This window comes from Betta splendens, chromosome 6 (genome assembly GCF_900634795.4).
Source record: "Betta splendens chromosome 6, fBetSpl5.4, whole genome shotgun sequence".
NCBI lineage: Eukaryota > Metazoa > Chordata > Actinopteri > Anabantiformes > Osphronemidae > Betta > Betta splendens.
In genome coordinates this window covers 2806856-2830158 of record NC_040886.2, presented here as the reverse complement: position 1 = coordinate 2830158, position 23303 = coordinate 2806856, and the positions used below count along the sequence as shown (strand labels likewise).

The 23303-nt window shown below is 39.9% G+C and overlaps 1 protein-coding gene across 4 annotated transcripts in view; it reads right to left on the bottom strand.

The window, feature by feature from the left end:
* LOC114856774 (polypeptide N-acetylgalactosaminyltransferase 18-like) overlaps positions 1-23303 on the bottom strand; it is a 126237-nt gene that overhangs the window by 95471 nt on the left and 7463 nt on the right. The gene's annotated exons all lie outside the window — the stretch shown is intronic.

Genomic DNA, 23303 nt, shown 5'->3' with positions numbered 1-23303 from the left:
CTGTAACTGCCTGCTCCGGTTGACCCTTTACTCTCTGACTCTCCCTCTGCCTTTTATTGAATGAAGGCAATTACATGCAATTTCATTATTACTGATACTACTTTATTGTACTTGTTATACAACAAACATGTGCAGGCACGCAACAGAGAAAAGGGTAGGAAAGGAAACTTTTAAAGACTCCAATATTTGGTTACCTACAAAACAAAACTAAAGCTCCAGTGACCGAAGCGAGCTACTGTCTGACTGTATGGTAGCGAGTATACCGGCGTGGAGTGCATGGAGTGATGCTGATTTGACCAGAAAAACGAACAGCGGCTCGTTTGGCCGCCGTTGTCAATTATGTTGATTAGCTGCATAAATACGTATGTGAATCACATGTTTGCCTGGAGCAGCCAGTCACCGGCCACTCACTGACTCGCATTTCAAAATAACACAGAATTTGTTTATTTTATTTTCAATTCAGGTAGGATTTTTTTGTGCGTATCGTCGGATTTTCTTTCCACCCGACCGTGTCAGCAGTGCGCAATTGCGCACATGCGCAGCTTAGAGGGAACAGTGGCTGTGACATAACACAACCGACTCATTAATTGGAATAGACCGTGTTTGTGCATCTTATCTCATGTGGTATGGACCACGTAGGTGAGAGCAGGCTAATGTCTAGACCAACAGGGGAGGTGGTGGATTAGCTTTTTGTACATGTACGTACACAGTGTGGATGACTTCAGATTGGTGACAGGACCTTGCCACTTATGCTATATATGTAATAATGCAATATCAAAAGCACAGCAAGCCTACAATTACAGCAAATTGTGGGTTTGACACAGTATGCTAGTTTGCTGAACATTATTTGTGAGAGAGCACAAGAAAAGGAAACTGTATAACACGTTACCCGTGTGGCAGGGATGTGACTCTGGTACACAAGCTTTCAACCTCAAGGTCAAAATTCTGGAATACTGAGTTGCTCCAAGTAAAGTAACAGATTCAGTCAACTTTGTAGTTACTGTACAGTGCAGCAGGGTATAGAATCCATGAAGCATGTTCTAAGTTTTATCTGGAGGGTTACTGCAATAAGCATCACAACAAGTTCTGAGGGTAATAGCTCACAGATCTCGAGCAGTAATTAACTCTATCCTGTGGTTCAATTGGCCTTGCCAGGATAGCAAACAGTTGCAACAACACTCAAGATCATTAAGTGAGCTTTGGGTCTGTTTGGCACTGCCCACACTGTCCCACGCACACAAAAGAGAGGGCCCTGTTGTGGGACCCATGCTCTTAACAAGATGAGAGCGCAATGCAGCAGAAAGTAATAATGTGTCCCTTTACTCTGCATCTGCTCATTATGGTGTTTAACTCTTTTTATGTCTCCTGAAATCTCAAATATGATGACGTGTACTGTAGCTCACGTCTGTCACAAAGCAAAACATTTTGAAACAGTGACAATCATGCTTTACACTGTTATTGAGCATCAATATGTAGTGTAAGGCACAAACTCACATTAAATTAATATAGTGCGAACACACACACACACACACACACACACACACACACACACACACACACACACACACACACACACACACACACACACACACACACACACACACACACACACACACACACACACACACACACTCTTTCCAGTGGCGTTGTTCTCCTTTTATGACATGACACCCTGTCTTGGATTGCCAGACTGGCTCTCATTCTATCAATCAGTTGTAATGCCTTCGAGACAAACCTTGTCTGCTCAGTGTCTTACTGGCCTCTATTGCTTCTCCTTTCTTTGCACTGCCAACTATGTGTCAACAATAAAGCTTCCCTCCCTTCTTCTTTGCTGTTGTACTTTATCAGCTACTCTTCCTTCTTACCTTTTACTGTGTGGTAGTAGAAAAACTAAAATTATGATTATATATTATATAATATTGATTATATGATTATATAATATAATTCAACATCACATTTGTTTCAGTTTGCATATGGTAATTGCCTTCACCTTCACCTGTGCTAGAGATAGACAGTATTGGCAATATAAATACCAATACCGATACTTTTTGACAAGTAATGCATTATCAACTATAAGTACATTTTCATGACTTTAAGGTGTTTTGTTTTAAATTCTACTGGTTTAATAAAGCCCAGACAAAGTAGTATACAGGTTGTTGTTGTTTCATTTTCGGCTTGAAAATATAACCACACTCTTTCTTTTTTCCATCCTTCTTCTTCGTCTGTGTCCACCAGGCTGTTTGTTTGCTGGCTGAGTCACTCAGTCCAGTGAGATCTCAAAGCAAGAGGGAGGGGTGAAGAGGAGAGGGGCTGGTGTGTGTCTGCTTCACTGTAGCATACAGGTGCAGGCAGGCCACTTACACACAGGCACTTAGAGACGCAGACAGGCAGGATAGTTAGATAGCCTCTTTGAAAAAACGGCAGCAGTGCATACAGGAGTACAAATTCAACCAAAGTTTTGATGTTTTTGTCCGGGTATTGATCAATATCAATACTGGCATTGGTATCGATATTATTGACATTATGATCGATCCACCCACCTTCTAGTAGAAAGCCCAAAAAAGAAGAACCTACTGTAAGATATGGAGATGGCATTCCTCCAGGAGGATTGATGGAGTGGGATGGGCGCTAGTAGAGGACTAAAAAGAATTAAAGATCTTTGATATTTTATCCACTGGCTTGTTCAGCTGTTGACTCTCAATGGAACAGTCGAAAGACTCTCGAGGTAAAAGACAATGTGGTTTTCTAATATTTTATAACCTTGGAGCTTTTCCCACTTTGCTAAATTTCTTCAAGTGTTGTTACATTTCAATGTGTAAGATGATAGAGTTGTTGGGGGGAAAAGGAGGACAAATTTAAATAATTGGGTTAACACCAGCTGGAAAGAGATTCCATTTGTATTTATAATTTATAATACACACATTTTGGTTTTTACAGTATGATTAACTGGTAAACCTGTGTGGGAGGCAGATTGCTTCAGAATGGGCTGCAAACGTTAATAAAGTAATTAGACAATATTGATTATTATCAACAGGCTTATGACAACTCTCAATATTAACAGTGTGACTATTAATTACGTGAATGTGTCCTAGGATAAGTGTTAACTAGGAATGTGTGCATGTGTGTGTGAGAGAAAGAGAAAGAAGGAGGGGAGTTCTGAAGTGGCTGCGACCCCTACTGAGTACTACTGAGTGGTAGACAAAATGGCAGATTACCAAATGTTTGAAACAAACTATCAGTGTCCCTCAAATTAAACTAAAAAGATAAAAGGGATGATGACAAAGCACTAAGAAGGAACAATCAGACCGTAGATTTCTCACCACCGCTTAATGGTTTAACTTTCACTAATTGGTATGTGTGCCTCAGCTGCAAGAAGTGAGTTGACACAGATGGTGGGAGGGTTGCATAAGCGAAGAAAACAGTAGATTCACAAACATCCATCCATTTTCTACCAGAGTTGGAGGCTGGATAGGCTGGTTAGATTCACAAACAGTCAAAACCTAAAGGCAGCCAAGTAGCTAATAAAATCAGCCCGTGCTGGACCTGACCCAAACGGGGCTGTTCCTACTGTACCATCCACCTACATTTCCTCCCTAAACTAGAAACACAGGGATCAAGTTGAACAAGACACGCTGAACCTTTAACTGTGGACACTTGAATGGGGACAAGAGTGGTTTGTACTGCCCGAAAGGGCATCCGCACTTAACACAGTTTTATTCTGGAGCAGATGACAGATTGTTACACTAAACTAGCCATTTTACGTGGGAGGTTAAAACAAAGCGAAGTAGGTAGTTCCTGTGTCAGCACATTATGCACCGACCAATAAAAAAATATATTTAAAAAAAAATTTTGGGAGCTAAAATATTGTTTTTGTGCATATCAGGGCAGCTTTGCTTCAAATCTGGTCACAAATTGAATTCAATTCAGTTTAAGTTACTGTATATAGCGCCAATTCACAACAAGTCACTTTAGGGAGACCTTACACAACTGTATCAAAAATCCAAGTCAGTATCTGCACACAACATATAAGATAAGAAGGATAATTTTTATTATAACCATTATTATCCTCCTTCTTATGAAGGATAGTAATACTAATATGATACAGTATATTCAAAATACAAAAAAATCACATTATGTACATTAAAAAAAACTCTTGCATCAGTTATTGCACTGCAAAAGTGAAAAACGTATCGCACAATGTGTTTTGAGTCCAGTGGTTCAGTGAAATCAGCTCTGATTATAAAGTCTCACAGCAGCAGGCAGAAAGCACTTCCGGTGTCGCTCCTTCAGACACAGTAGTGTGTAATAGTCTGTCACTGAAGGAGCTGCTTAGAGATATCACTGTATCGCACAGGAGTTGGGAGCTGTTCTACAGCATAGATGACAGCTTTGCCGCCACCCTCCTCTCTCCCACCTCCTGCATCCAGGGGTATCCTCAGGACCGAGCTGGCTTTCCTGACTAGCTTCCTCCTGTCTGCTGATGAGGTTCTCCTGCACCAGCAAACCACTTCATAATACATGGCTGAGGCCCTCACAGAGTCATATAAAGTCTCTAGTACTGTAGGACTCCCTGCACTCCCCAAGACCTCAGCCTCCTCAGTAGGAAGAGTCTGTTTTGTCTCCTTTTGTACAGTGCAGCCGTGTTGTGTGACCAGTCCAGCTTATTGTTCAGATAAACACCCAAATATTTATAAAAGTCTACTTACTCTGTGTCTCTTTCCTAGATGTTCACTGGTGCTCCTTAGTATTTTCTCTCTTGATCTGGAGGTGGTTCTTCTAACACCAGTCCACAAAGCTGTGAATCAAGTGTCTCTATTCTTTTTCACTATCATCTGTGATCAGGCCAACTATTGCAGAGTAATCTGAGATTTTTTGCAGATGACAGGATCGTGAGCTGGACAGAACAGAAAATGGAGCCAGAACTGTTTCCTGCGGAGCCCCTATGTTTCTGACAACTATGTCAGACGCACAGCAGCGAGCTTTCACATACTGCTGTTGGTTAGAGGTAGTCCAATATCCATGCGGAAAGATGTTGGCCCATTCTCATGTGCACAAACGTATCCCTCAGTAGCAGAGGCCGGTGTGATGGAGCCAGGTGTGATAGAGCTCTATTCAGGAGAAAGATGGCAGCATTCTCCACTATGATGCCTAGCTGGTAGGCAAACTGCAGCGGATCCATTTATTGTCTCCTCAGAGGATGAAGATGGGAGAGCACCAGCCTCCCCAGGTCAGAGCCACTAGTTTGTAGTCCTTGAAGACTTTTGGGTGAAATGCTTTTGCAGCTCCATTACTGCTTCAGGCTCAGATGGAACATGTATAGCAATACACTGCATATAACACTGTATATACAATACAAAGCAAATTATGCATTTGCAATTTGATTACTAACTACTAACTAACTAACGACTAAAGGTGCAAAGTGGAAAATGCTTCCTTTTGCAGTTTGAGGTCCAGTAGTAATTGGAGCGAGTGTGTCTGAGACTGATTGATTCTGTTTTTCCATAAGGACACTGTATGCTCCTAATGTGTGTGTATGTGTGTCTACAGTGCAGTGGTAGCAATTAAAATTGTTGGCCTCTACTGTGATTTGCTTTCAATTCCACCGCATTCTTACGTAGTTTGCGCCGCGCGAGAGTGTATTATATCCTTTTGGCCTGTAGATCGCGGTTGACTGCCACTTTTGGTCCTAGAACGTCATAGTTGACTGTGTTATATAGCCTCTTGTTGAATGACCACTTATCAAGTCTTTGGGTGGCTCAATGGTTAACATGCATGGCTTTAAAGCTTTTTGTCCCGGGTTCAAGACTCAGTGGGAGCAATCTTTCAATTTAAATATTGAAAAACTGATCATTATCATTTGACCCACGAGACAAAATCACTATTATTTAGTGCATGGATGGTCAAGACTACGAACCACAGGCAGACGATTATAGTATTTACTATAGTAGTATTTACAAGGTATGGCCGTTAAAACCGAAATAAGCAGCTGCATGCTTAAACAAATCGGGCTTTTGTTGTTATTATTTAACAACATTCAACATTTGTTTCTTTAATCCAAATAAGTCTTGTAAAGCTGTACAGATTGTTTAGATCGTGTACAGACGACAGGGACAGTTAACTCACTTTTCCCTGCTTCAAACAGCTGCTGTAATTAAGAGCTACCAGTGTGGCATCACTGGTCAATCTGGAAACGCGTTTATCTTCGGCAGCGGTTAGGACACTTTAGGTGTGTGAACTGGGGAGGAGACAGCAGCAGCGGCTGAAGAGCGACTGAACAGAGTTGATGTCTTCCCGGCTGACTGGCGAATTCATTTCATAACACTGACAGTTCAGTTGAAAAACACACTCAATCTTTACCAAACCGTCCTTGAATAACATCTATAAACTGCAGTTATTTCCCTGATTAGCCATGATTGTTACGGAAGAAGCGCAAATTAACGCCAATCCAACGTGTGCAATCAATACTGTGTTTACAAATAATAATGACAATAATAATAACAACAATAATAATAATTTCATTTTAAAACGCATTTCAATTGTCAAAGTGGTACAAATTAATTGGACCAGAAAGCTATGATAAGTACATACGTTTTAAGACCAGATTTAAAAGCATCCACAGTCTATGGAATTCTCAAGTGCTATACAAGTGTCCCGAAGCCTAGGTGCAACTGAGAAAATTGCCCGATAGAGCCTTATTTTCAGATATACAAACATAAACTGTCCCAATTATTTTTGCAGAGTAAACGTATGTAGAACAAACTACTTGCTAAATTAATCCGAGTCACAGACATGCAGCTGATCATGCCATCCGATCCTGCCCAATCTCCCATGGAGCTTTGTCCCAAAGCTGAAATATTTCTCATCTGCTGATCGAGTAGTAGCAACACATTAGCATGTCTAGGCGCCTCTACGGCGTAAGGGGAAGGGCTGTGAGCAAACTTGAGACAAACAATAGCTTGGTTGAGCTCAGATCGAAGTCATCTTTTTGCTTTCCATTTTCTCTAAAGAAAAAAACAACTTTTAATCCAATTCCATGTCTTGTTGTGATTAAAATCTGTTTTCCGATCATATCAAGAGAAACAAGAAAGCCAGTAAAAGTGATTTTGATGGCGGGTTGTTGCACTTAAAAAATGTGGCTAAATTTACAAGTAAAATAATGTGACCTTAACTTACCTGCATGCTCTGAATGGCTAATGAACAAGGAAGTTATCGCATTCCTTTGACGTGGCACAGCAGATCCTGAAAGTTCCACAAGCAATGCACAATTGCTTTAGGTGAGCACGTTTACTTTAACAATCCTTTTAAACAGTCTGATATGTAATGCAGTTGTTAGACAGGCTTGGATTACAGGATCTTGGCGCTTCCCGCTGATCAACACTGTCTAACAAGGAGACAGACGCCCAGTGTTGCTGCAGAATCTCTCAAGCTGTCACAGATACCAAAGACATAGGCAGAAAGCTTGGTCGGGGAAATCGTAATCGTTTATTTAGTTTGCAGCATTCACTTTCAACAGCAGCTGAGACCTGCACTGCTCTGACTATGCTTTGCTTCACCCACAGTTTGCTTAGTCGCTGATCTCGCCATGGATTCCGCCTTTACTGGAGGACCTCTGCTATTGTTATGCGGAGTATTTGAGGGTCTACACTGAGGCACCCAACTCAGAAGTAGGGCTAGAGGTAGTGGAGGATGTGATCGCCATCCTAACAATAAGTACCCGTGGCTCAATTACCTTTGTGTGAGGAAGTTTTATTTCCAGTTATGCACAATGTGAAAGACTCTGAAACGCTAACTGCAGAGAGCCATCTGCAGTCTATGCTTCCCCTGCAGCCTCACATCAGCCCCCGGATCATGCATCGACGCTGACACCTAAGTGGAGTCCAGTTCCAGTTTCTTGCCTGAATCCAGCCCACACCTGAGTTCCAGCTCCACGTCATGCTCCAATTCAGGTTCCCTCATCCAAGTCTCACAAGTCTTGGCTGGTTAGAGTCTCAGAGCCCCTGCCGCTTTCAGTCTCAAAGCCGTATTTCTCACTCACCAGAGTTCAGTCTGTTCCTGATCCACGACCTGTCGTGAGCACCCGTCGCCAGCCACGTCTGACCTCTGCTGCTCTTGTCACAAGCCTCGTCCAGCTCCAGAGGAGCAATCTCGTCCAGCCTGAACTCCAGAGCTGTTGCCATCATGTCCTGTTCAAGCCTCAGCAATGCCTTTGCGCCATGTTCTAGCTCCAGCTCATGCGACGATGCAGGTTTTCCCTGCTCTTCACACCTGTTCCACCTTTACCTCCTGTGCAGCCATCTTGCCCAGTCCAAGCTCCTGTGCAGCCATCTTGTCCACCCCAGTTACATCACGCTCCAGCTCAAGCTCTAGCTCAGCCACATCACGCTCCAGCTCAAGCTCAGGCTTAGGCTCCAGCTCAGCCACGGCCCGCTTATGCTCAAGCTCAAGGTCTAGTTCTTCCACGTCAAGCTCCAACTCTAGCTCCAGCTCTTCCAACTCAAGCTTAAGATCCAGCCCTCGTCCCTGGCGGCCCAGTAAAGTGGATCCCTCCAGCCCTAGTTTCTGTTGGTCTGGAAGTGAACATTCCAGCCCTAGTTCCTCTTGGCCCGGAAGTGACCATTCCAGCCCTAGTTCCTGTTTGTCCAGAAGTGATCATTCCAGACCCTGTCCCTGATGGCCCGGTAAAGCGGACCCCTCTAGTTGCAGACCCTGTTTACTGTGGCGAACCTGAGAGGACGCCTCCTGACCCTGTTCCCTGTTGCGGACCCGAGAGGACGCCTTCTGACCCTGTTCTCTGTTACAAACCAAAGAAAAAATGTATACAGTATAATAAAATGATCAAAAAAACAAATACTTCCTCATGCTGCACTATATTTGGGTTATACTTCACTCTATCTCACACACCTTACCAGCTCCCAAATAGAGAATTTACTAGTTTAAGGTACACTTAGCCCAAGCTCAAAGTTCAGTATTTTTTTAATTATTTGGAGTTTACAATATATATATATATATATATATATATATATATATATATATATATATATATATATATATATATATATATATATATATATATATATATATATATATATATATATATATATATATATATATAAACATAAGCTTCTGTGCTGCTCATGCAGCCTGCCTAGCACTGGGTACACCAAGGAGAAAATAATACTGAAGGCTTCAAAAACAAAAACTGCATTCGTCAGGACACTTACATTGAGTTTGGCTTCATAAAGACAAAATCAGGATTGAGTGTGTCATTTGAGACATCTGCAAATGAAACTATGAAACCCTGCAGGCTGCAGTGACATCAAGCCGCATAAACACTCTGAGGAGGAAAAAGAGGTTGTGGTGACAAACAAAGCCCAGGGTTGGAAAGAAACAGTGCTTTTACAATTTGTTATTTAAGGTAGAGGGGCTCACCCTCCAGTGCTTCCTAGTTTCTAACAGAACTTTACCAAAACCCTGCATGGCATATAGTAGATATAGTGTACTTGTAATGAAACTTTGACTGCAATGGAGATTATTAAACACTACACAATAGCACAGTCTGTACTGTAACATGCTAAACTATGTCCACTTCAGCCATGCAGGTTAAGACATCGTGGATATTTCTTCCACTCCTGACATTTCTCACTCTTCGATCTCTTTTGAAGGCCTAAAAATGGGGCCTAAAACCATTTACCCTTGTGCTATTTCCCCATGTGCAAATGTTGCAATCAAGAATCTCTGCTCTTGTATGGAAACTGAAACACTGACAGCTGATGTGCAGAATTTGATCTGAAGGACTCCTGGCAAATAACCCCATGACTCTAAAGCCTCCTAGTTCATCACACACACACACACACACACACACACACACACACACACACACACACACACACACACACACACACACACACACACACACACACACACACACACACACACACACACACGTCATAAGCATATTTATCTACAGTTTGATATCACACAGCTCCATATTATCAGACGTAGAGGCTGTTTTCTGTTATGCCTACAGTATATGTCTATTACTATTCCTGCCATGTATCAGAAAGAGGACTGAAATGGAAAAAAAGCAACATTTTTTCCCATAAACTCAATCCACAGAGAGCAATCTTCTACAGCATGGTTCACAAAAATGAAGGGTGGAAAATATGCCACAAGAGATTGCATTTTCCATTCACCACACAAGAAGGAAATGTACAAAAACTGGTTACTAATATATAACTTGAAAGTGTTTTTATCAACTAACACTTAATAGATTTTCAGTAATCCCCACAACTGCCCTACTGCATAAAAAAAGCTGAAAATACAGTCAGTGTCATTGTAAAGGGCACTTTTGTCAAACACTAATCATTCGGGACCTTTTGAATAATGACGCTTCACTTGATGCTTTACCCATTCAGGGATACACTTTAAAGTGTCTGTGCCTGCATCTGGGGATAAAGTGAAGCTGCTCTGAAAGAATGTTAAAAATGTGTTTTCGTCATAATCTTTACTTAGACTAGTAAAGCAGGTCATGCATTGACTGCAACAGGAAGACATACATTGATAAACACTTCAAGGACCAAAAACCCCAGGAATGCTAATCTATTTTACAGTCAAAAAGAAACAGAACCTTCACAAGAGCCTTTAAAAATAACAAGCTTCTGAAGATTCTCAAAAGTGCAACAGAGCATGCTTAACACTCAGAGATGGAGACTATGTTTGATGTTGCTCTTTGCTGTCATTTAAGACATCCAGTTCTGGAAGGTCCTCTTACTAGAACCACAGAAGAGGCTCAGTGCGAATGTTGTTGTGGGTTATTTATTCAAACTCCAGATCAGCATCCAGTCAGACAAATAGTAAGTACATCCATCCAACAATAGCTTTTGTTTTTTTGTAATTCTGATTTCAGTTATCAGCACTGACCTTGAGACTAAAAATAATGAAGGAATAATGAAATAAAAAATGTGTTTTGATGCACTTGTTTAATTTGTCATTTTAGTGAACATTTCACCCTAGCATTAAATCCTGAAGGACATTGATTTATAAGGAAACAATATAAAGTAAGACAAGACACTTGAAATTCGCATCCTCCAAGATGTGTATGTCATGTTATTATACGGCTGTTTCAAACTAAACAAAATGGAAATGAGCTTGTGCAGTGACCCATAACAGTGTGTCAGAAAAAGACATTCAGAACTAGAGGATGTAAACATTAGAGCCGTCCATCATAGAAGACCCACAGGAGAAGGCTTTGTAAATGATCTTATTGCATGTTAATGAGGAGAAATCCATTAGAAACGGGACCAAACCATAGAGGGAAAATAAGCTGCACGGTGTCAAAGAAGACTCTATTGATGTTTTTCACCTCTAATGCATTTAAATTGTGCATTTAGCTAAAAATTCAGCTCAAGGACGGAAAAAAACATTATTTGTGTCAGAGTTGATCGATTTAGACTGGTGCACATGACAAATGCGAGACATTGTCATTCAGTCTTACATGTGAAATGAGCAAAACAGAGCTGTGTTAAGTGGCTAATTGAAGAAAGTGACACAGTTTTTATGAGAGCAGAGACAGTTGTCGCTGCATATTCTTATAATCTTTAGCCTAACATGCTTTTATTTTGGGATTATTCACCCCAGGATGTGTCAAATTGCAATGTTTTATTAAATTATACAAATATAAAAAACACATTCTTTCATAGTTCTGGTCCAAAGTCACAAATAATGAATACAAATTTTAAAATATCCGAGCTGTGAGACCATATTTTGACTGAGCAACTACGTCTCCGTTTTAAGAATTTGGCTAAAAATTATATTTGGTAGTCATAATTCAAGATAATTACACTACAACACTAGACCCCTTAGCATTTTTAGTATAGTAAGTATAGGTTATATAAAACCCTGTTTAATATAAGAAACAGATACTGAATGGAAGATGCCCCTCCTAAAAATCAATATGTGAAATATAAAAAGCACATTAGGAGGATTTATACTTCCAGGGAGAATTTCATGTGGGTCATATTTCCTTCACTAAAGAAAATATGTCACTAAGAAGGATTTAGCTTCTCATTTTATGTGGTTAGGAGAGAGGAATTAGTGCCAGACACACTAAACTGGGATTGTGCAAAATGTGCTCACATTCGTTTTTTTATTCTTTAAGTAATGTCCATTTAGCTAATGGCATCTACATAATTTCCATCATTTACCTGAGTTTCAGCTGAATTCAAACTGACATGCACACAAAATGTTATTTATAATTAGTTCAGCAATTTGGGAAATGCACCTAATTCCTAATGAGAAATAAAATCAGCCTCAGGTCTGTGTTGTAATTTCATAGGGAGACAACAAATTATCTTTAGCCTGAGGCTCTGATTAAATCTCTAGAGTAGTGAGTTACACAAGTGTGTCCAAGAAATATCAACAGGCTACTGTACCTGTGCCCAACGTCATTGTCTCTGAATAAGTTATTACACTGTTGAGCCGCTTTAATTGACTGACCCACCCTATACAGTATGTGCTCCTATCCCATTTATGTTACTCATTTTTCTCCTTTCTGATGATTAGTTTCCACTCAAGAGAAAAAGGTGTAAATGAAGGCAGTGCTCATGTAAAGTTTGGTCTCTTGAGTTTACCAGGAACGCTCCCTTGAAAATACATGTTCCTGCTTCCTTTAGGGTTTATGAAGAACCTGGAGGCTTCAGAGGGTTGGTTTGTTCAGCAGACAAAAAAAAACTGGACATATGAAAGAAACTGAAACTGTTAAATTTATCATCCATCTAAGATGTATGGAACATGAAGGTTCCAGATTGGACATACCCCTAGAAGAGATCACTGTTGAATTATCGACATGTGACCTTCCTTCTCTGGAACTCTCTTAAATCCGAAAGGCTGGAATGACCCAAAAAGCTCCTTCAAATCATATTCCCAGCTATAGCAGTCAATTTAATACACATGAGCACACAGTCCCATCCACCACCATTAGGCAGAGGAAATAGATGCCATAGTGGGCTCTAGTAACAGGCAGGCAGTCAGGCAGGTAGGCATCAAAATGATTTAACCGTAGTCACCAGATGAAGGTAATCTTTGTCTTACAAAGATGAGATTTGTTTTCCAGTCCAAAATACAAAAGAATGTGGATACTAAGACCATGATTTGGGCATCTTCTTACAAACATCTTAACCAAAAAATGAATTCAAGTTACAACATCAAATACTAGAATCTGAGCTTTTACTGTAGTATTCCTGCATATTCCACTGCATACAGTCCTCAGTAAGTATGATTAGAACAATGGAAACACTTGCTTAACATAAAACTTAAAAAACAGTTAACTTCTCTATTGTGTTAACATCTTTTAGTTTAGGAACGTCTTGTGTTTTTATATGGCTGATTTTCAAGCCAAAACAAATTAGTTAAACAACAAAATCAAATATGTATGTATATGTCAGAGCCCAGAGGTCAAAACAAGTTTTAGGTGATAGGCAAACCACACAAATCACACACAAAACACAGATCAACCGTTATTCTATTATTACTGCTTTGAACATGCAACACGTGAATACGAACATGCATCGTGCACCAGGTGTCAACCCGCATATAATACCTGCTTCATATAAGCAACTATGTATTTACGCACACTCAAACACACCCACTGAGATCTGTGACCTATTTTCTTAGGGGTTTGAGAGATTAATACAGACAGAAAACAACATATTAAGTAGTTAAGTTAGAAGCGTCTGCAAATGCAATACGAGAGTGTAAGTGAAAGAAAGAAAATGAGAGAGAGAGAGAGAGAGAGAGAGACAGAGAGAGAGAGACAGAGAGAGAGAGACAGAGAGAGAAATTGTTCTATAATCTGCTTGTGAGATCCTTTGGGAAGTGAAATTGTAAAACCCAAATATCTCCAATCTCGAGCATCAACAAGAAAGGTAATTCCCCAGAGAAGCACTCTCACTTCTCCCATTCTTCTTCAATTTTTCCATTCTCCCTTTTTTCATTATCCGTTTTCTCGATCACTCACCCACACGCGTCTTTTTTTTCTTGAAAGCCTACCTCCTCCTAGCATTCTCGCAATTACCCCCTTGCTCTTCTCTGTCCCTCGTGCCTTTTTCTCTCCCACCTCTCTTTCATCCCTTTATGTGACAGGACCAGTGATTTGACAATGCTGGTGAGAAATCTCTCTCACTTAAATAATTCTGCAATCTTCACTGCCCATGATGATCACTAGGCACAGGAAAGCGATGTGTAAAATAAGTGCTATTCCTTTCATATGCGAAATGTTGTTCTGTGCAAAGGCCAATAAACTCCAACTAAGAAAACATATTCACTGTGGTGCTATAACCTATTCTGCACTATTCACCTTGAGCAGAAATAAATTTCACTTCACCTCGGATTTAAATTGCCACTCATACAAGACACCACTCCGTACCTGGGGAAGTGCAGCGATTCCAAATCCACGTGTGCAGAAGACATTGCATTGTAACCACTGTGTGACTGACAGCTAGTCAGGCAGAAACAGGGCGAAACACTAGAGCAATGTTGATGTAGCAACAATAGCCTATACATAGCTGTACTTCACTTCATTTAATTTCCATTATGTTTAATCACAGCCACTGTTTGAGGAGCACATTTGTCTAGGTCGCCGTAATCAGTACGCATAGTTTGTCTACCACGAAGCTAATCTCCAAAAAACACAACTGTGTTAAGAAACTGAAACCGAGGTCCAGGGTTGGCCAATTGGGCTTATGTTTATGTACATATTTTCCACTTGTCTGTGTGGGTCTATGGTCCAAAGGCATGCAGCCAGGTTAATTGAAGACTCTATTTGCCTGTAGGTGTGGGTGTGTACTGTATGTTGGACTGTCCATACGTAGCCCTGTCATAGACTGGCCACCTTTCCAGTGTGTAATCTGTTTATTACCATCCACCTGTCCATCTGAAACGTATTCCATTTAAAACTAAAACGTAGACAACCAACATACACACATGTACGCCTTTACTTAAAACATCAGAAAGTAACGCAATCATAACTCAAGCATTGCTAGGAGCAAAAAAGAGTAAGTAAACATCCTCAGATGAGTATAAACAAATATATTTTCAACATGTTTTGTTTCATCCTCCCTTTGGGGTTTAATTGGCACCTTTTAATTACATCAACTTACTTCTATTAAGATGATTAACAGCATCTGTTTATCTCAGTAAGTCTTAATATTTGTCACCTCAAATCCTTGTTCGATAAAGTGTGTAACCTTTTTCATTCTATTTCTGTTGATGTTTGATCCAGACATTGATGGACATCACTGTCTTCCAGCAGACAAATCCAGGTTTTTGTTTTAGGTTCTTTTTGTCATTGTTATTGCGTTGCCTGCAGTAAAGTGTTTCGGAGTCTTTTATCTTTTGTATTTTTGAATAAGATTTGTGGCACTTTCATCTCTATTGCTGGGTGGCACTTAAAAACCTTACTTTACTAGAATATTCTTTACTTACCGGCATTTTGTTTTTATCTTCATATCCACCATCTGTTTCCCTAATTTTATTAGTATTTAGGATAAAGTTCCTCTAACATCTAACAATTATATATATTTTTTTCTTTTTTTAGGAAACCCAATAAGCTTATACAGTATCTTTCCTAAAGATGAGTGATGTACTTTCATGGATATGAGTGTTTCATTAGGAATAATACTCAAATGCTTGTGGGTATAAAAAAAAAACATACAAACATGAGCTCAGCTGTGAGCAGCATTAAACATTAAATAGACAATGTTAAGGGAAATTGTGTCTAGAATAGACTGGACAAACTGTGCAAGTGATCCTGTTCTGGCCTGTTGTTATAGCACAGAGCAGCCTGAGGATACAAATCCTTCACTGGAGCAAAATGACAAAGTCAGAACCTAGGAGACTAAACGCATGTCAAATAAACACAGATGTGTGATTAGTAAAAGGACAAGCTTTGATACTGTGGATTTCCTACAAATTATTTACTGAGTAATACAGTGATGACCAAATGGTAATTTATTCATCATTGATGTTACAGAGAGGCTAAGAGGCCAGGAAGGCTGCTCATTGGCAGAGAACGACAGTAGGTGGCAAACTCACACATCTTAGATAATCTTCTGAAAGCGCAAGTGTCTTCAGACAGACAAAAAAGCTTTGATATGGCCTTGTAGTGCAGAGCTCTAAACCTTCAGGGGAGTTTATCCCACAAAAAGTGTTGGTTAGCTGTAGTGGAAAACAGCTGTAAAATGAGCTCAGGTGCTTCTTCATAGAAAACGTGCCATTCAAATCTGGGTCAGGGCCACAAGACAGGATTGATTTGAACTTCTAAAAGCGTACATCATTTTCTACTTCAGTGACACATGATGTACTGTCAGACTCAATTGAAATGGCAGGTTCCTGACTGGTTACTATACTGCTCTCTTTATACATGTGACAGGTGTAAAACTGTCTCAAGCAAGAACAGTGTGGTGGTGGACCAGCAATGGCCTGGAAAGTGTATCTTTAGAGCCACACAGGCCTTCATGTCATAGCGAATGGAAATCCGATTGTGGGGTACCGGGATGAAAGTCTCAGAGGGGATGTTAGACCTTAAGCACGTAGGCCTGGTGCCTGGGTGGCCCCTGCAAAACAATGCCCAGCTTGCAGTTCATGGATGACAAAGACACTATCGCTATTGTCTGGGCCTCATGCTCCCAAGTTAAATCCAAAGGAGAAACTAGGAGACGTGATTCTTAATTCCAGCACCACCACAGTCTGCCCAGGGGTTACATCATGTTCTGATTCATTCAGATTGCTCAGATATTGGCAGGAGTGCTTACGAGCACACATTCAAATTCATGCAGCTTGGATGAGCCTTCATTTTATATTTTACTTTATTTTTTTGTGTGATTAAGAATACTAATTTAATTTTTTAAACTAATCTTAACTAAATCAAAAACTGTTTTGCTGTTTTGTCCTGATGCAGCCTGACATATTGCATTGGTCTGGGGAGCAGAACGCAAAAGACAAATTTCGTTACATTTGCAAATGATAATGACCAATAAAGGCTTTCTTGTCCATTCTCCCAGAGAACTCTGTGCCCTCCCTTTATGGGATTAGTATTATTGGAATAATAATAATAATAATAATAATAATAATAATAATAATAATAATAATAATAATAATAGGACACAATTGGTGTTTTGGTGGGCTTGAACCTGGGACCACTTAGATACTGCATCCCTGGACAACTTCAGGTCAGTCTCACAACTTCCAGTCCTGGCAAAGGTACTGGAAAAATGTATATATAATCAACTGCTCACTTACTTTCAGCAAAATTTGCTCTTTGACAGATTCCAGTCTGGGTTCTGTACAAGACACAGTACTGAGTCTGCTTTACTAAAAGTCCATAATGAAATTTTGATAAGCCTTGACAAACACAGACCTGTTGTTCTGCTGCTGTTGGATTTAACAGCAGATTTTGACGCAGTTGATCATTCTATTCTTTTACACCAACTAGAACATGTAGGCCAAGTTGGCGAATCGGTTCTAGATTGGTTCTGCTCCTATTTTACTTACCAATCTTATTGTGTTGCCTGGAATGCATGCTCCTCTGACCCTATTGCTTCCACCTTTGGTGTGCCTCAGGGCTCAAGTTTAGGACCTCTGTTATTCTCATTTTATATGTTTCCGTTATGTGAGATTTTAAAGAGATTTAATGTGTCCTATCATGCATATGCCAATGACTTGCAGGTCTATTGTTGTGTCGACATGGCAAATTCTTTGTCCCTTTCTTCTATGATAGATTGTGTTAAGGAAATCAAATCCTGGCTCACAAACAACTTCCTTAACCTCAAAAGGAATGCAAGCTCATCTTATTTGGCGGAGACCACTGTCCTTTGGTATCTCTATCATTCCCTCAAAAGCCAGTTGTCAGGAACTTTGGTGTACTGTTGGACAATGAACCAGGGACCAGGTTAAAAACATGGATGGGGGGGAAGTGTGTTTTACAGGATAAGCAAATGCATAAACAAATGCACGAAACAGACATGTCTAACATACATTTAAAGCACTAATCTAAAGAAATTTAAGGATATGCATCAGAGCATGCTAACTATGACATGTGGTGATTTCTGAGCCAAAGAATGAAAAATGCTAAGCTAATCGCTAGCTAAACCAAAAATGCACACTACACGTAATTCAAATATCATCACACAAAGTCCATATTACTGGTGAACTGATCCCATTATCTGTTTCCCATCCTCCCTTCTGGGAGGTTACCCAATCACTCTGTTACTTGTGATTTATAGGGGGGCCATTTGGTGACATTTTCTATTGCACCAGGGCCATAAAACATGATCAGCCATTCTTACTGGCTACCAGTCCTGTCAATCTTGTGTTGATGTTTTTAGGCCAATTACATAGCTTATAACAAGTAAAACGACACCTCACTGGCCACAGTCAGTTGTTGCTAGGCGGAGGTATGGTTGCACAGACACATGCCCCCCCTAGTGACCTGTACAGCGACAGATTTGGATACGGTGCACATGAATGGTCCTGCTTCACTGTATTGAAACAAACTTTTTGCTGAGTTGATGTTCACCAATTGTGCTACGATTTCATTGGGGTTAGAAGTTTCATTAGCCTCTGCTTTACTGAGATATCCATTCTAAAAGTGCATTTCTCTAAATATTTTACTTTTCTATTATTCATAAACATTACATCAGTCCATCAAAGGGCCACATATATAGGCAGACAAACCACTTACTATTACACAAACACAGAGCTCCCAATTACCTAACTGCACCTGGGAAGAAACCAAAGTACTCACAGAAAACCCAGGCAGACACAATGCCACCCAGTTTTGAAAAGATCAGTATATTATCCCAACCACTTTCCCCATTACGAATAACAGTGGTACCAAAGACAGATGCACAGATACAGATGAGAGGCAGGCTACATTCTTTCATATGGATGGTATACAGAGACAGACACTCACATTCACACCTATGGGCCCTTTAGGGCAATTACTAATTAACCTGACTGCTTGTCTGTGCACAGGGAAAATCCGGACACCACAGGATTGAGAACCGTGCAAAGAAGGCCAGAACAAAAAGAACATGCAAACTACATAGGAGCCACTGGTCCAGTAGGCCAGGTTATTCAAGCCCATGTTCAGTCATATTCAATAATATCATCAATAATATCTCAACATCATGGCAATAAAAGCTTAAAGTCAGCTACAGAGAGAACTTGACTGTAGTGCAGGTCAGCCTGAGGGGGGACACATCAGTCTCTCATTCATGCACCAGAGGTGACTGGTTGCCAGAAGCAGCTTTGTGTCCTGGTACATTTCATCTGCAACAGAAACAAAAGATGAATCCAAGCAGCAAACCAGCTTTTAGAGTCACTTATACAGTACCATGTAGGCACTGAATGTTTTAACACTGCACTGAAATAAATGTCAACTTGAAGATCATTTGAACTTGTACTGTGTTGTTAAAACTGTGTAAAGTAGCTTGTTTAAACTATGGTGTGGACGATGTACATGTACAGTAGGTTAATGAGTCTTATATTTCATATAATGCAACAACCAGGATTTCGATCATATAACCAAGACTATCTATATGATGACATTTTGTTCTTTTGATTGTTTAGATCAATTAAAATAGATTTGTGAGAAAGATTGACTGGTCATAATGGCCATTATTACATTTAAAGAACAGAGAGAACACCCAAAAGGTACAATGTGCCTTAAAGACAACAAAGTCAGTGTTTTGGAGTGCCCATCACAAGGCCCTAAACGTCTGATTTTGAAAATGACTGCATTAGTTTGCAGTAGTCATTGTTTAAATTTTCACAATTTCATCACTTCAATACAGACAATAAAAAAAAAAAACTTTACACACTGATGTTGTCCATCTTTACTATAGACATACTGCATAGACATTAAAACTGTCAAAACACAACAACACAGCTAGACACCAATCCACTGGGTGGCATTTGTGACATTTTTACCTTGTCAAATAAACGAAAAAATAAAAATGTGCCTCCAGGAAACCCAGGCAGACACAATGCCACCCAGTTTTGAAAAGATCAGTATATTATCCCAACCACTTTCCCCATTACGAATAACAGTGGTACCAAAGACAGATGCACAGATACAGATAAGAGGCAGGCTACATTCTTTCATATGGCTGGTATACAGAGACAGACACTCACATTCACACCTATGGGCCCTTTAGGGCAATTACTAATTAACCCGACTGCTTGTCTGTGCACAGGGAAAATCCCGACACCACAGGATTGAGAACCGTGCAAAGAAGGCCAGAACAAAAAGAACATGCAAACTACATAGGAGCCACTGGTCCAGCAGGCCAGGTTATTCAAACCCATGTTCAGTCATATTCAATAATATCATCAATAATATCTTAACATCATGGCAATAAAAGCTTAAAGTCAGCTACAGAGAGAACTTGACTGTAGTGCAGGTCAGCCTGAGGGGGGACACATCAGTCTCTCATTCATGCACCTGAGGTGACTGGTTGCCAGAAGCAGCTTTATGTCCTGGTACATTTCCTCTCCAACAGAAACAAAAGATGAATCCAAGCAGCAAACCAGCTTTTAGAGTTACTTATACAGTACCATGTAGGCACTGAATGTTTTAACACTGCACTGAAATAAATGTCAACCTGAAGATCATTTGAACTTGTACTGTGTTGTTAAAACTGTGTAAAGTAGCTCGTTTAAACTATAGTGTGGACACTGTAAATGTAGGTTAATGAGTCTTTTTATATTTCATATAATGCAACAACCAGGATTTCGATCATGTAACCAAGACTATCTATATGATGACATTTTGTTCTCTTGATTGTTTAGATCAGTTAAAATAGATACATGAGAAAGATTGACTGGTCATAATGGCCATTATTGCATTTGAAGAACAGAGAGCACAACCCAACAATGTGCCTTAAAGACAACAAAGTCAATGTTTTGGAGTGCCCATCACAAAGCCTTAAACTTCTGATTTTGAAAATGACTGCATTAATTTGCAGTAGTCATTGTTTAAATTTTCACAATTTCATCACTTCAATACAGACAATAAAAAAAAACCTTTACACACTGATGTTGTCCATCTTTACTATAGACATACTGCATAGACATTAAAAATGTCAAAACACAACAACACAGCTAGACACCAATCCACTGGGTGGCATTTGTGACATTTTTACCTTGTCAAATAATCGAAAAAATAAAAATGTGCCTCCAGAAAAGAGTAGGTCATATAATACAGTAGCTTTTGAAAAACGTCCTTCACACTCTGGATTGGCATAATTTGGGGAACCGACAGGCAGACATATATTCTAGACAATATAATATATATCATAATGCTTCCCACAAATGTTTCCCCTTAATACACTTAAGACAAGAAGAATGTTACTTGGCAAACATTATTTGTATGGCTTCTGATTATAGGAATTTAAAAACAGAATAAGAAGGAAATGCAGATAAGTAGCTGATACGTTACGATACAAAACTATGAAATAATTCAGCTTCATCAATTTAGCTGTGGTTGAGTAGAGAAAAGTCTCCCTGTGGTGACATAATGCAGCCTCAGGGAAATGCTCTTTAGGATTTAGAGGCCAGTAAGTGACAGTGGCAGCTTTACCAAATGTTAAGACTCCGTGCTTGACACATGGTGTAAAACACGAGCTACCTCCATCACGCAGCTCATCGCCCTTAGAGAGTCGTCTCCTGCAATGTGATGGCATGCAGGCAGGCAAACGTGAAAGGATAGCGCGAGAAGTCGCAGGTAGATTTGACAATTTGCTCCTTGATGCATACTCCTTATGGAACGAGATACAAATGTTTGCATGACTGGCTCAAGCTTCCACTCTTCGGCACACGGGATTTGGAAAATGGTGTGTGCGTGTGTGGTGTGTCTCGTGTCTGCAAATGTAGCTCATGTCTAACCTGCAAATCATCTCATAGGCTTTGCAACAGAGGTGCATTACAGTGCTTCTCTACAGTGGGTGGGGGTTTATGTGTGTCAAGTGAAAAGGTTGTTGTTGACCACCTGAAGCTGAGTCTCTCTAATAAAGAGCAGTGCTTTCAGCTCTCACAGGATCATATAGAAGCCCCGCCTGTTTTGTATTTACAACAATGCTACACACACACACAACATTTTATGTGTTTTATGTTGCGTGTTAATATAATTATTTAATAATTATAAATATTATATATAATTCAGTTCAGAATGAAACACATTTTGCTAAGTTGTATGATAAAGGTTGATACGCCTGTTCTAGCTCCTTTTGATTCTGAGAGTTAACCATTAAGACTTTAATCTTAAAAAAATGGCTTCACCTCTGTTGCTTCAAATGTGCTTTGAGAGCAGGAAATGAGACTTTGAATAAAATTGTTCAGAGGTGAAAAAAAAGGAGATGAATGTGTGCATAAGCACTGTTTGGTTGCATCTCTGAGTGTATGGATAAATATAATGTAAATATAACATCATAAAAAGGTGTTTTTTTTTCCCCAGTTTTTGCAAAGCCAAAATGCCAAGAATACTGAGAGAATAATGTGGCTCCCATCAATCGGTAAAGTCACAGGACATGCGGGGGGTTCCCGGTTCGAATCCCCGTTAGGGCGAATAGTCATCCAGTGTGGGTCCTTGGGCAAGACCCTTCAAGCTACCGCCTACCTCATATCATGAGACAATGAACCACACATGAGAACAAAACAATGACATCAAGCTTTGATCTAAAGAAAGTGACACTTCTAAAATTGCACTGTCTATCTTCGACAGGAAAACAAGGATCCAGAATTGGATTTGGGGCTAAATTATTGCACCTTCCTGGCATCTTTCCTTTAAATTAGAGTGGAGTGACAGAGCAAATGCAAATGAGAGAGAAGGGGATAAGAAGTTACTCTTGATTTAATATGGAACCCTGTTACAGTACCTCCAGCAATGATCCAGCAGTTTTATGTGTCCACCTGCATCATGCTTTCTTTCTTACTTTTGGTTCTTTCTTGCTTGTTTCTTTCGTTCCTTTGTTTTTTAATTTTTTTTTAATTGCATCATTGTGTTGTCTTCTGGTAGTTTGGAGAAACTCAGAGCACAGTGTATTTACAGTGACAGTGTTCTCCATTTAATGATATACAGGGACTATATGCAGTCAGTGAAATTCACATACACTAAGACATCACCCACACTGCCATGCATCACACACCCTCCACTCTGACCTATCCTCCTCTTCTGCAGACTGTCAACCCAAATCAACTTTTGTTGAGTCATGAAACAATGACTAAAAAAAGACTTACAGCACAGTGTG